The sequence below is a fragment of the Setaria italica genome, chromosome VIII (assembly GCF_000263155.2).
Source record: "Setaria italica strain Yugu1 chromosome VIII, Setaria_italica_v2.0, whole genome shotgun sequence".
NCBI lineage: Eukaryota > Viridiplantae > Streptophyta > Magnoliopsida > Poales > Poaceae > Setaria > Setaria italica.
In genome coordinates, this window is record NC_028457.1 from 20,003,045 (window position 1) to 20,016,810 (window position 13,766).

The following is a 13,766-nucleotide window of genomic DNA, read 5'->3' on the forward strand; positions in this document are numbered from 1 at the left end:
ATTTTAGCCACAAGTTCTAAGTTCATTTACCCATCTAAGTTAGCAACTGTACTAAACAAGCACAGTTTCCAAACAATTTATGACAAGCATTAATATTAATATCATCATCAAGTTCCATTCTTACTCAGCATAGCATAGCGATCAAGCAGTCCCAAACTGTGAGAGGTAGACGAATCGATTCGAATTTCTTAACCATGCATGGCGAACCCAATCTCACGACATCCATGCACCACGAAGGGTCGCTTCACTTGTCAGCCATCCCTATCAATCCCCAGACTCGTGTCAGTCCCACTTCCCTTGGTACAAGGCTCCATAGACCCAGCCTCTGCGGTTCTATGACCGCACTTGTCACCACATGCGGTCGCGGGGGAACTCTGTTTCAGAGATAGCGGAACGATCCGCTCACGTTCCGGTTCAATCAGGTACTAGGCTTCCCCATCGCATAATAGGTATCAGATTAGTACTTTCAACACTTGATCATGAACACTATCACATATCAACCTTAGCCCAATTTCATGTAGACAGATGGGGCAATCCATCGACCACCAAAATAGTTCACAGAGCCCTGCCCCGTCCATTGTCCTTATGGTTGTAACAAAAGGAAAGCAAACAACTCCTATAACTCGCGAGTGATAGTCAATCACTCAACTTTTACCAAGTCCTATTAAGCATTGCAACTACTCGACTTCTTATACTAGTGTTCAGATCAAGGGGCACTATATTCATACATCTATGGTTTCAATCAATTCCTAGAAACATAAATGCACAATCAAACAACCAATATATTGCGAGTATTTAAACATAGGAATTATGCTCCGGGGCTTGCCTTCATGCGGGGAGGTAGCAAATGGGTCTTCGGCTTGCTCGGGCTCGGCTCTAACGGGCTACAACTCAGCTATGGCTCCTTCTTCTGGCACCGGGTGAAGCTCGTCAGTCCCATCAACAAGGTTCAGCTCTACATGAAATGCAATGCATCAAGTTAATATTCCCAACTTGCTCATAGGACGTAAAATACGAGTTAGTGTTGAAGAAGAAGTTATATTAGGGCCACATTCACCTAAACAAGATTTAACACTTTCTTTATCTACACGAGGAAGGTGGGTGTGGTACAAGCCGGGGGTTGATTTGATGGCGATTGTGTACATATAAGCACTTACTTTTATTAAACTCAACTTAGATCGGAAAGTTATCCTATTTTTGAATGTTCTTTTGTATCTCTTCCAATATTACCTTTATTACCTTGATTCTAGCAGTGACATGTGCCAAAAGTATTTTTAATAAAAACTACTCTTTATACTGAGCCTGGCAAATTTTTGGTGAATTTTTCAAGGTTAAACATACATTCCGCCGATATAAAAAGATAAACCACAGCAAACTTATGGTCTAGCCCCTAGGTCTAGGGTTTAATCATGCAAAGGTCCCTGGTTTTAGCACTAAAGCCCCTGATTCAACTTTCCCAATCGCAGTTGGGTCCCCGGGTGGCGCACGGCGGTGGGCGGGAAAAATCCCAGCGAAGCACCGGTGGGCTTGGGGAGGAAAGAGGCCGGGGAGGAGTGGTGGCTCACCTGTGACCGATTTGAGGTGGTTGCGGGCGCCAGGGAGGTCCGGCGGGAGTGGAATGCGGCAACGGGCGGCGGGCGATGGAGGCGGCTACGTGTGGCGGTGTTCCGACGGGGCTAGGGTCGGACGGATGCGACGAGTGGTTGCAGCAGCTATGCGAGGCGGTGGAGGTGCTGCTAGTGGCGTTGGTGCGGGGTGGCACGAGGTGGAGGTGAGCTCTCCGTGGAGTGGCTCGGGCAGCAGCGTGTGCAGTTGAGTTCGGGCGGTTGAGCTGGTGCGGGGAGGGAAGGTGGGCACGGGCGGCTCTGGCGAGGCTTTTATGGCCGGTGCAGGCTTCGACTACAGCTGGGGTCGAGGGGGAAGCAGGGCACATGCTGCCGGTGGTCTTGGCCACGGCGGAGGTCATTGGTGGGGGCGGGAGGCATCGCGGGCAAGGCAGGCGAGGTGCATGCGGAGTGGGCGAGCAAGCTGGCGTGCGCGGGACGAGCGGCTTTGTCAGGGCGCGCGGTTGGTGAGGCTGACTCGAGACGTCGCGTCGGGCGGTGGGTAGGCGAGCGAGCATGGCGAGCAGCAGGGCGACCAAGAGGGCGTGCGCGCGGAACAGAGCACCGGGCGCTACTGCGAAGCCGAGGAGTCGCAGGCGAGCTCGGGGCAGCACTGGCCGCGGGCAGGGTGCCGACGCTTTTAGTCGCGGCAAGGGGTTGGGCAGCTGCGCGGTGCGGGTGAACGGCATCCATGCGGCGACGTCGCTCTGGCGGCGTGCGCGGGCGTGCTCTGGCGCGAACGGGATTTGCGGGATCCCTCGCCGAGCCAATCTCCAAGCACGATTACTCCAAATCTTTGAACGGCGCGACCTTAATCCCCTTTACAAAAGTTGTAGTCCTCAGACCAAATTTCAAATTTGGTAATTGGACCAAGTTAAAAATTGCGGTAGATTCGGAGATACAAAGCACTAAAGTTTGAAGGAACGCCGATTTTTGGGACTTACAGAAAATCAGCCAGTTGGCTGTTTTTAAGGTGTTTGGCTGACTTGAGCTTTGATTTAGAAAATTTTCGGAGGCGAATTGGACTAGAGTCCAATTAACAAAGTTGTTGTATAAACTTAGTTCTTAAACTCTTATAAAGGATTTTTCTGATGTTTGATTCAACTTTTGAGAGATAAGCTCGTGCCAAGATGCGGGGTTGATCTGATTTCTAGACTTAGTCTAGATTGCAAGTCTTGGGCTGAGTTGACCAAACTAGGTGACTTTGACCTAGATTTTGAAGTCTTTCGGGGCAGATTTAGAACTTACTCCTTACATTACAGTTTTTAAGGTCTCTAAGCTATAAAACTTTGATACAGATCTCAGCTTGAGTTCATATTAGGAATTTTGAAATAGAGAGCCCCAAAGTTGGGACTTAATCTGTTTTTCTTAAATTGACACAGATTTGTACTTCGAGTTTTTGAAGGTCTTCTGCTTAGATTCTAGCAAAACACCAAAAATAAAAGTTGTCTGGAAAGTTGAGTTATACAAGTCTTAGTTGGATAGAGTTTTAAGTTCTTAAGCAAAAATTTAAGTTACTGATTACACAGCGGTTTAGCTCGTGAGGGGCAAAAGTGTCCTTTCGCTTGCCTTCACTACTGTCAAAGTTCTCCTTTATGCGCTAATGACTTTATTTAGGATTTAATCATGGCTTAATTAAGCTAGGTTGTTACAAAACGTTCACAACGAGGCCCTTGCATTTTACACCTATCGACCTTGGAAATCTATTTGGTTTTGCAATGTCATCCTTGGGGTTCGGCCGCCAGCGCTCCGGTGAATTTCGGGCGAGCTTCGGCGATGGGGTGCGAGCTAAGGGCTCGGGCATGATAAGGGGCTCACCGGGGGTCGTCGGGCCATAAGTGTCGAAGGCGGAGAGTTGGTCTGGCGGCAGCGCTCGGCGGTGAGGCTTCGGGCATGGCTTGGGGGTGTCGTCTCTAGCGACAGCGGTGGCAGAGAAGGCTAGAGAGGTGCTTGGGGAGGGGCTATGAGGTGTGGGTGGTCTACTGGAGGGGTTAGGGGGCGCTGGTGGGGGTCGGGTGAGTGAGTTCGATGGCGGGCTCCAATGGCGTGCACAGCGAAGGAGGGAGAACGGAGGGGGTGGCGTTGGCGGGCTCAGGAGGGCGCCTTTTATAGCGGCAGGAGGGCATGGTTGAGCTAGCGAGAACCAGGATAAGCTCGCGGCGCAATTGGGCAAGTTGGAGGCGGCCGACCACAGGCCGCCGGGCGGAGGGGGCGCGCATTGGCCGATGGAGATGTGGCGTCGGGAGGGGGAGATTGCGTGGGCGTGCAGTGGGCAGCAGCCGCGTTCATCCCATCTTGTTGTGATGGGGGTTGGCCAAGCGGCAGAGGCCAGCCGGGCAGCGCGATGTGGCGACGTCGCATGCGCTGTGCGCGATCACCATGGATCCGGCGCACGTGGGCTTGCCATGGCGCGCGAGGGCAGCAGGTTTCAGGCAAAAATTCTCCAAAAATTTGAACTGAACTTTGAAATCTTCAAATGTAGAAGTTGGAGTTTGAACTTTGGACTACAAGTTCTACAAAAGTTGACAGGTGAAAAAGACAATAGATTTGAAGATAAAATTGTCGAAACTTTGGTGGAACACCGGGCAAATGTGAATTTGAATTTGACTTGAAATTGACCAAACTTTTACCTGGTTTTTGAATGCCTTCCACTCAAAATCAAAGAATTATGAAAGTTGTTTAGTTTGAAAAATTCTACAACTTTTATATTGGCCAAAAGTTGAGTTCCTATATAAAAATCTGTTTTTATTTCTTACCCAATTAAGTGCCCTTTTAGGGGTGTTTTCAACACTTAGAAGAATTTGAAGTGTTTTTGAATTTGACATTTGGCAAGTTTGGTTTGTTCCTAATCTCCTCTTTAATTTCTCTTGTTTTGTTCTTTTAAACACTAGGGATGTCACAATACTCTTGGGTGAAATGCTACAATGGTATATCCGTGCACTTGTAGATTTATTCGTGACCATTAAATATACCAACATAAGGTAGGCGAAGGGTAGAGAGGATTCCTAGGGATAGCACTTAGATAAGTTAGAGGTCGATCTCTTGGGTCAAATACTTGCTTCGGGCACCAGCTTACCCTGAATGAGTCAGGCATCTCCGACCAACGGCTCTACACTATATCCAAACGTGGAGGATTACAAAGGACGGATAGGGTTGTCACCACTAGCCACCTACCTCTAACAACCCATGGGTTATAAGGCAACCGAAGATAACCCTTAGCCTAGACACCACGTCTACACTACTAATTACTACTGTAGCCTAACTATGTCTATTGACTCGTAGCAGATGACAGAACTCCGTATAAATACGGAGTGACGAACCCACAAGTAAGAGAACTGATCTCACTTAAGTAAAAGTACTAAACCAGTGAAGGAATCATGAATACTCACTTTACTCAGAAGGAAGCCAGCATCCGTAGAGGTACATGACTGGAGTAGAGTGCTGAGGGACTTAGCACTCCTCCAAGCTACTCTCTCTCTCTCTCTTCCCCCTGTTCTAAGCACTAGCCTAAGCAAGGCTTCTCCATGGAGTGGAGCTCTTCTCTAGATGGAATTTTTGGGACTTCTCCAAGTGGTGGTGTGGTAGTGTGTCTTGAAGTGAGGCCCCTCCTCTTCTATTTATAGTGCTCCAAGGTCAGTATGGGGAGGGAATATTTGAGGGAATCAACCATAACTGACGTTGGGAAGGAGTTAGCAAGCAACAGGTGGCTGTTGGAGATGAGCGGTGCCAGAGGTGGTTCAACCAAACCAGGGATTCGGCTGACCCCTGGTAACCGCCTCTGTCAAACCTCCTTTGGCTAGGTGGTTGCCAGGTGGGTCTCATGTGGGTACAAGATGTTACATGGTGAATCTAGTCAGTTTAGTCCTGTGTGTGGGCCCTTCAATCCGTGTGCTTGCTCCTGATTGGTTGAGAGTGTGTTTCCTTTCTCCTTGAGGTGTGTTTTCTCCTTTAATGGACCTGCATACAAATATTCACCAATAGTTGTAGAATTTGTTAGTAATAACTCGTACCACTACTATTGATACTGATTCTTTATGTGTTTATGCAAGAGTTGAAGGCCTAGATTTGGTACTTAAGAGCCGTCAACAACACCCTCACGCTTAGCCTTTGCTCGTCCTCGAGTGAAGGAGAAAGGACTAAGGTGAAACATAACTTCCAAGGTATGGAGCGAGCATAGGAGATATTCCAAGACTTACCTTGCACTTGTGAACTGTTAATTGTCTATCATGCCATCTTGTGTAGTTGAGGAATGGAATGGTCTTGAAGTCACCTCGACTCCTTATGTCAAGTATCTTGGAACTTTTCAATAAGTTTTCAAAATCAAACCTTGCTTAGCTCCTCATTTGATTCTCTCGGATCACTAAATGTGTATATATCCTCACCAAGGCATTAGACTTTGCCTTTCTTCATCCTACTTCTAATGATGGCTATATGTGGAGCTCAAGGTAGAGTATGAAGGAGAATACATACAATCATATCAACATGTGCACGTGTGTATGGTGGAAGGTGGATGAAACTCCTTTTTGTATGATCTCTCTCCCTTTGTAAATCTTTTTGAGAACATGGCTATCTTTCTTTTTCTTTTCTTTTTCGTGGGCCTTCATGAGTCCAACTTTTTTTTTCAATCCTTGAACCTCCATGTGTCCATATTTTTTTTACTTTCCGATAGCCATGTCTCTTTTGTAATAATAATTGGAGAGAGAAACCAACACATATAATGGAACATTTATTTTTGTGGAATGTATGGATGGTACAATGCTAACTTCTCATATAAGCATAGCTAGGGGGTATATTGTGTGCACATGAATCTTGATCATTAAAGCATGAAAAATATTCTCACAAGGATCTCAACAATTTGACAAATCTCAATGCAAAGACAAGTAGCATATGCATATGGCTTTCAAGATAACTCATCATATGGCTTTGGTAGGACTTTGGCATATCAAAGAGGAGCTTGCAAAGGCTTTCTAGATTTTTTTGTCAAATAAATTTCCCAAGCACTTAAACATTAAGAGTGAAGATCATATCATTAAACCATATCTCAAACATCAACTACTTAGATGAGCATGCTTTCCTAAATATTTTTGTTCACCAGCATCAAGATGATAAGCATGGAATAAAATATATGCAAGCCAACAATAGAAAGCATGTAGAGCAGGTGGATCATGTCGATTCATTTTATTTGAGCTTGATTTTAGTTGATCAGATTTAAAATTCATTCAAATTCATGAATCAGGGAAATAAGAGGTAAAGAGACACAAACCGACGCGATGGACAAAGATAGGCCTAATTGGGCGGCCCTGGGTCGGCCAAACAACCCTCATGGGCCCAGCTTTGGCTCCCCTTTCGCGTGTGTGCTAGTGCAACGTGTTGTGCTCTATTTGTGGGTGTTTGGTGCATCGTGGGAGATTCCATTGCCATCCCCTACACTTGTTTGTACCTAGATGCTTCTTCCAAAAGACAAGCAAGTGACACAAGGACTCCACCGGGTTGGATGACCGGTGAGTCAAAATTTAATTGAGTTCATAATGGAGCCACTTACAAATCTTATTGGAAAATTAAATGAAAGAAAAATAAACCTAACTAAGCGCCTAAAGGGAAACTACTAGGGGCACACCTATGGAGCTACATCGTAAAGATCTTCATGCCCCATGGTTATACAAGCGCTTCATCTTAGCGCAAAGACCACGATGGAGGGTACAGAAGTCATCCTTTTCTAACTTCTGCTCCACTAACGCAGCGCTAAGCCTCCTATTTGCTAATCGCAAGTCTACAACCATTGAGGATAGCTACTTAACAGTGGGGACTTTTGGAGACTTCTCATTGGCCCCCCAACCTTCTGATTGGTGGCGGTGAGAGGTACCACCTGACATTGCTGCCCCCTGGAGATGTACTGAAGAACCCAGCCAACACCTTCTCCACAGGAGTGAGAGCAGGCTTGATTCCCTTCCCGCATCCTCTGTTCGGGGTTCGCACCCCAAACACCTCAAAGTGAGATCCTGGCGGTGGTGTCTCCAGTGAGTAGGACATTGATCCAGTGTTGCTGCATGCTCCGATCATCGATGCCCGCTCCTTTGGGTGAATGTCGCTCATCATCGGCCTTCAGTAGGGACTTGATGTGTGCGCCAATGTTTTGGTGTCTTCCTTGGTGAGGGTGAGTGCGCGGTCGAGCGGGAGGCCAAGTCAGCCTTGGGGCAGCGGTTCCTCTCGTGCTCCCGCTTCTTCCCTCGGGCGGTAGGATGGCTAGGGGCTCGACATCGATTGCCCAAACCTCCTCCAACAATAGATCGCTGACGGGAATGATGGCATTTGCTGGAGTGATATCCCCGTTGAGATCAAAGGTCAAGCCTGGCTTGACGAAGGGGACGAGGCCTTTGCCAGCCATGGTGGTGAGTAGGGTCTGATGGTGTGGATCTAGGTGGGTTGGATGAAGATGCAAGTGAGGTGAAGAAGGAGAGGAGGAGGGTGAGTTTTAAAGAGGGATCTCCTATCCTGCACTGTTGAAACCCAATGGAACACTGAGGGATGAGTCAAGGAGCATTGGAGGAGCACCTACGTGAAGGCTAGTAGGCGGCGGTGCTTAGATTAGTTCAGTCAAACTAGAGGTTTGACTGAACCCTTCTGGGCTCCACTGTGCCTTCCGTTGCTCATGAGTGTGCATGCAGTAGAGGGGGAAGTAGAGAGAGTGGGCCCAACCACTATATGTGCCAGCACTTTGGTAAATGCTAGGAAGAGCTAGGGTCAATGACATTGACCTTCACTTCATTTCACTTTTATCTAAGCCAACGTATACTTCTATAAAGATTGTGGTGGTGGACTTACCTTAACGACATACCTTAGCCATCGTGGGGTATGATTGCCCCATGTGACAATGATGCATTGATGATATTCATTGTGCTTGTTGTGGTGACGTTTCCCTCTTGATGCATTTCCTCCCTTCCTTCTCTTCACCCTTGAGGTAGCCTCTCATAAGCTATAAGGTTAGCGTCCCGAGAATACTGGGAGGAAAAACTTCCTTATAAAATTAGATCATTTAAATCATGGAAGCCTATGATATTAGGCACCTCATGGTGATGCCATGCTCAACCACAAGTACATCCACCTTGCTCTGCCAATTGGAATGGATAATAATGTCTTGGCTGCAAGATTAGTACACAATACAACTACAAGCCCTGCATAGATATTATGATAAAGCAGAACCTTATACAACCATCCTGAAGGGCATCTATGATGGGAAAACCTAAGATGATTGTACGACTTGTAGTGCCTTAGCACAATGGATGATAGATCTCAGAGATATCTAGGGTTCATTCCTTTTAATGAATCAGGATGAAACTTCATGCTCATGGAGTGAGCGGCTTGCTCTCGGATAGAACAACTCAAGAACATTCGTTGCCCCATAGTGAAAGAGGATGTGGAATTCTGTGGGCCAAAGGAATGATCTGAGCAGGGGTTATGAGGGAAATGAGTTTCTTTCAACTCATCCCCTCCTTAGGTGGAAAGCATCCCGTTTCATCAAAGACGAATGTGGTGGCAAAGCAATCCAGCCTAAGCTTCCAATAGAAGTTCATTTGATATGAAGTGTGAATATAACTCCTATTGGGCATCAATCAAAATAAAGGAGTAAGATGTGAGTTTTGAATCACTTGATTTGATTGGCATCGATCAATTATCATGGATAAGGAAGTGAGTTTGTTTCACTCGATTTGATTGGCATGGCCTCTATGATCCCTAGACCAAAAAGGATGAGCCCTACATACTATGATACTTTGGTCAATGCCGAGGCATATTCCTTAATGTATATGAAACACCTTGGATGTAACCTTGACACAGGAACATGCTGGGCTTCTTATGGTACCTCTTCGGGGAAGCTGTGGTTGAAATAGATGAGTCATGAAGAATGATCCTCCTCTTTCAACCATTGTCGGGCATGCACCCCAAACCCACGAGTAGACCTTGGACGGCCCACTAAGGGGCGTACTCAGACACGATCAGAACAAGGGATAGGCGTATCCCACTCGGACTAGTCAAGTATGTATATGGATAACTACTCGAGCCTTACCGAGTAGAACTCTGTAACAATACTCGACTAGGACTTAGACTTGTAACCCTGCCCTCCCGTGTATATAAGGGCGGGCAGGGACCCCCCTCAATGACAACTCCAGTTCATCAATACAAATCAACACATAGGATGTAGGGTATTACGCGATCTAGCGGCCTGAACCTATCTAAATCGCGTTCCTTGCGTCACCATTGATTCCTTGATTCTCGACGATCCTTACCGCACAAAACACCACCTAGGGTACCCCCTAGGCGGGTTGCCGGTCTAAAACACCGACAGCTGGCGCGTCAAGTAGGGGGACTCGCCAAGTTTCTCAGCGCGAACTCAATGGCAAAGGTCATCATCAGGCCCGTTTTCTTCATCGAAGCGGGCGCCACCTTCATTTTCGGATCCTGGCTTTGCATCACCGATGGCTCGGGTTCGTTCCGACGCCGGATCGTCAACGCTCAGGAGGAGAAATCAGAAGATCTGATCCGAAAAAACCAAGCTTTCAAAATCGACGAGTTTGAGTTCGACTACGCATCGGATGCGACTTCGCTTCGGACTAGTCGGTCCCAGCTAGTGCCCAATTCGGTTTCGATTTCAAAGCGGTTCCCACACGGACTCCACAATGCAACCAAAGTTCACCAAGGCTTTCTCACTTGAACCCAACTTGAACTCGGGCACGATGAAGACGTCGACTCCGACTCATCTTATTAGCCAGAGATACCATTATCTGGTCCAGCCCAAGGATTGGTAATAACTTCAACATCACAAGGCAGATTCGTCCACTGGCCAGGATTGCGACCAACTCTTCTTGACCGCGACTACGACTCGCGCCTTGTCGCCCATATAAACAACCTCACATATCAAGAAGGCATTCCACTCACTTCCAACCGTAAGGAAAGCGCCACAGAGATTGCAACGTCAAGCTCTGGAAGCTACTACCCGGACAGGGAGATACTTGTTATTACTCAGAATAACAACCCGGGTACTAGTCAGAATAGAACCCCCAGGCAATTAGCACAACTCGACAACATCTCTGAAGATGAGTCTACAGCTGACCCTCCTCACAATGAAACCTCCGAGCAAAGAAACCAAAGAAGGACGCGCAACGCTACTCGAGCCGAGCGACGGTAGTCGATGGCTACAAATATTCCCATTACAAATCTTGAAAGGGCCTTCGATGCAGTTCAGGCTCAGGAGCACAATACTCTACTCGCGGCTATCGCCTCAATCAACCTTTTAACAACGTTGATGCCTCAGGATAGGGATAACGAAGCCAAAGCTCAACTCGTGCAGCGCGGCAACGGACTGATCGCACAACTCGCGGAGCAAGCCTACAAGTTACTCGACAAAGAATCAGCAATTCCATCTGTTCCTCGCATCACAACTCACCAAGAAGGTAGCAGGGGAGCTGCAGACAACAACAATGCCCCAAGAAATGGCAATGAAGTTAATCAACCTCGGCAACACAACCAAGGTCCAAGCAAGCACAAGGCCCCAGCACGCCATAAGGATGTTGGCGAGATCAGCTGCACCAACTCGGCTAAAAGTATTCACCCCACTCGGAAGAACCACGAAGCGTCCAACTTTAGTGATCTGCGAGAAATCCTCAACAGTCAGCGCGAGCGAGAAATCGATAACTACAACCACTTCCTCCTTTCACAAACCGGGTAATGAAAACAAAACTACCCGAGAAGTTCAAGCCAACTGGAATCACCAACTGTTCCTCAATCTCCCTCGAGACATGGTCTCGAGGAGAATTCATAAGAAAACAACGTAAGGGAATCTGGGGGTAGGATTCGCACGTGGCGCTCTTTCCCAAAGATTCCTATGGTTCAGGAGAGGTATCTTAAGCAGAGGTTTAAAGATAGTTGAGATGAAAGCTCGAACCCTGCTGACAAAAGACCTCGGTTGCTCAATGTGCTCTCCTCGTGATGGGGCATCATTATGAAGATCAACTGGGGGAGTAGTCTCGGATACGATCCAAAATTTCCTTCCGTTCAGTTGGATCCTTAAGCAAAAATGAGCCTTCAGAGAGGCATCAAGCTGCACGCTAGGGTCCTCAGATAATCCTAATCGAAAGTGTTGAAGCAACATGTGGTCGGGTATGGACAAGACTTGGCAAATCTGCATAAGAGTAGAGAAACGAGCCCATGCTGTGCCTAGCGATTCCTCCTCTTGCTACTTGAAGCAGAGGACCTTAACTCGCAAAGAAGCAATGTGGGATAGAGGAAAGAGGGAGAAGCAAAATCTAGCCCTCAACTCTTCCCAATTATGAATGATACTCTCCTCTAAGTGAAGGTACCATTTTTCTCGCTCTCCCTGAGAGAGAGAACGGAAAAAGCTTCCTCTTGAGAGCATCTTGTCTCAAACTGGATATTCTCTGGCAAGAAAACAAGTGCTCAAAATCTTACATGTGATGGTAGGGGTTCTCATAGCTTAATCCCGAGAAGGAATTTTCCTGAACTAGCTCTATGAGTGACGAGTGTTGGTATTTCTTAACGTTACCAATAAATCCGCAAGCGCACGGATATACCGTTGAAGCATTTCACTTGGAGAGTATTCAGGGTATCGTTATTTATATTTTTCCAAAGGATGGCATTTGTGTAAAAGGATTTATCGGATACATATCCAAGATCATAAGCTTAAGTAATAGACCAAAGTTCATAGATGGGTAAGCCATGATAAATATATGAGGGTAATGTGACACACACACAAGCCAATCTCAAGAATAAAGAATAAAAGAATAATCCTAAGGTTAGCGGGAGCAAGGCATACAAGAGGTCCTAGTTGCAAGTATCTATACTAGCAAGGGTCATACAAGCATATGTTCAGAGCTAACTCTAAGCATACAACATTATGGGGAGAATACCCGGCCTTGGTCTGCTAAGGCAAGATATCTTTCAGAACTCCTACACCATACCCGAACGTGGGGGCCTACAAGGGATGGACAGGGTTGTCACCACCTGCCGCCTACCCCTCAGACCGTAGGGCACAGTCATATTCGATGGATCCCAACTCACCTGAGCACCACACTTGTACACGTGATCACCACTCTAGCCCCTTTGGAACCTCAACCATGATAATCGATAGGCATAGAACTAGAGCAAGCTCGAAGGCACAATGAACCGATGCGGTAACATAGATTCAGCCTAAGCATATGAGTATAACTTAGTAAAGCACAAGACATGGCATAATATACTACTAAAATAGCATAGCAACAATACTCTTTATCGATAGGATACCAACAAGTCGAGTACAAAGCCATACTGATTGCTGGAGGTTATGTCCCAACCGACCCGAAAGATAGCTTAGCACTACAAGAATTTAGCTCTAGCCTAGCTCCACTAGCCTAAGGATTACAAGAGTAGCAAGAGAGAGGGAGAGAGGCTTCAAGTGTGGTGTGTGTAGGGGGGGGGGTCTCCTCCTCCTTTTATAGGTGGTTGAGGGCAGTTCCCGGGAGGTATATTCGGGGAATCTTGTCCCACCGCCATCCTCAGTCAACAAGTGACCACCACATGGAAGATAAGGGTGGACTAGTTCTCCACCACCTTTGCATGGTGGACTGTCCTTTTGTCCTCGGTACCGATCCTTGTGGACCCATGCTGGATTGGGCTGATTTCCTCTGGCATGTGGGCCCTCTTAACTATTGTGGATGCATCAAGTGTTCTTTTGTGTGCTTCATCCACGTTTGCGCACGGTTCCTCTCTTGTATGCACTTGTATCCTAAAATGACTTATTTGCCAATACATGTGGAACTAGGTTATTGATAGCAAATATGTGAGTAAGGAATGTTAGTTTTCCTTTATTCTTTTAATAGTGTAACGGTCGGATTTGTGACATAAGGACCGTCCACAAACTCCCCCAAGCTTGCCCTTTGCTCGTCCCGAGTAAAAGCTAAGACTTAGGTTGCTGATCAGGAGGTGCTACAATTCCATCTTTCTTCCATGTACCATGTGTACAACAAAGAATTCTTCCTCAAATTGAATAAGTTGGCATTGTCCACCCTTTTTACGTTAGTCCCATGGGGCCTTTGGCTTTTTCCTTGTCTTGTGCGGTTGCAAGATAGAACGGTTATATAAAGTCACCATTCACTTACTCCTTGTTCAACTATC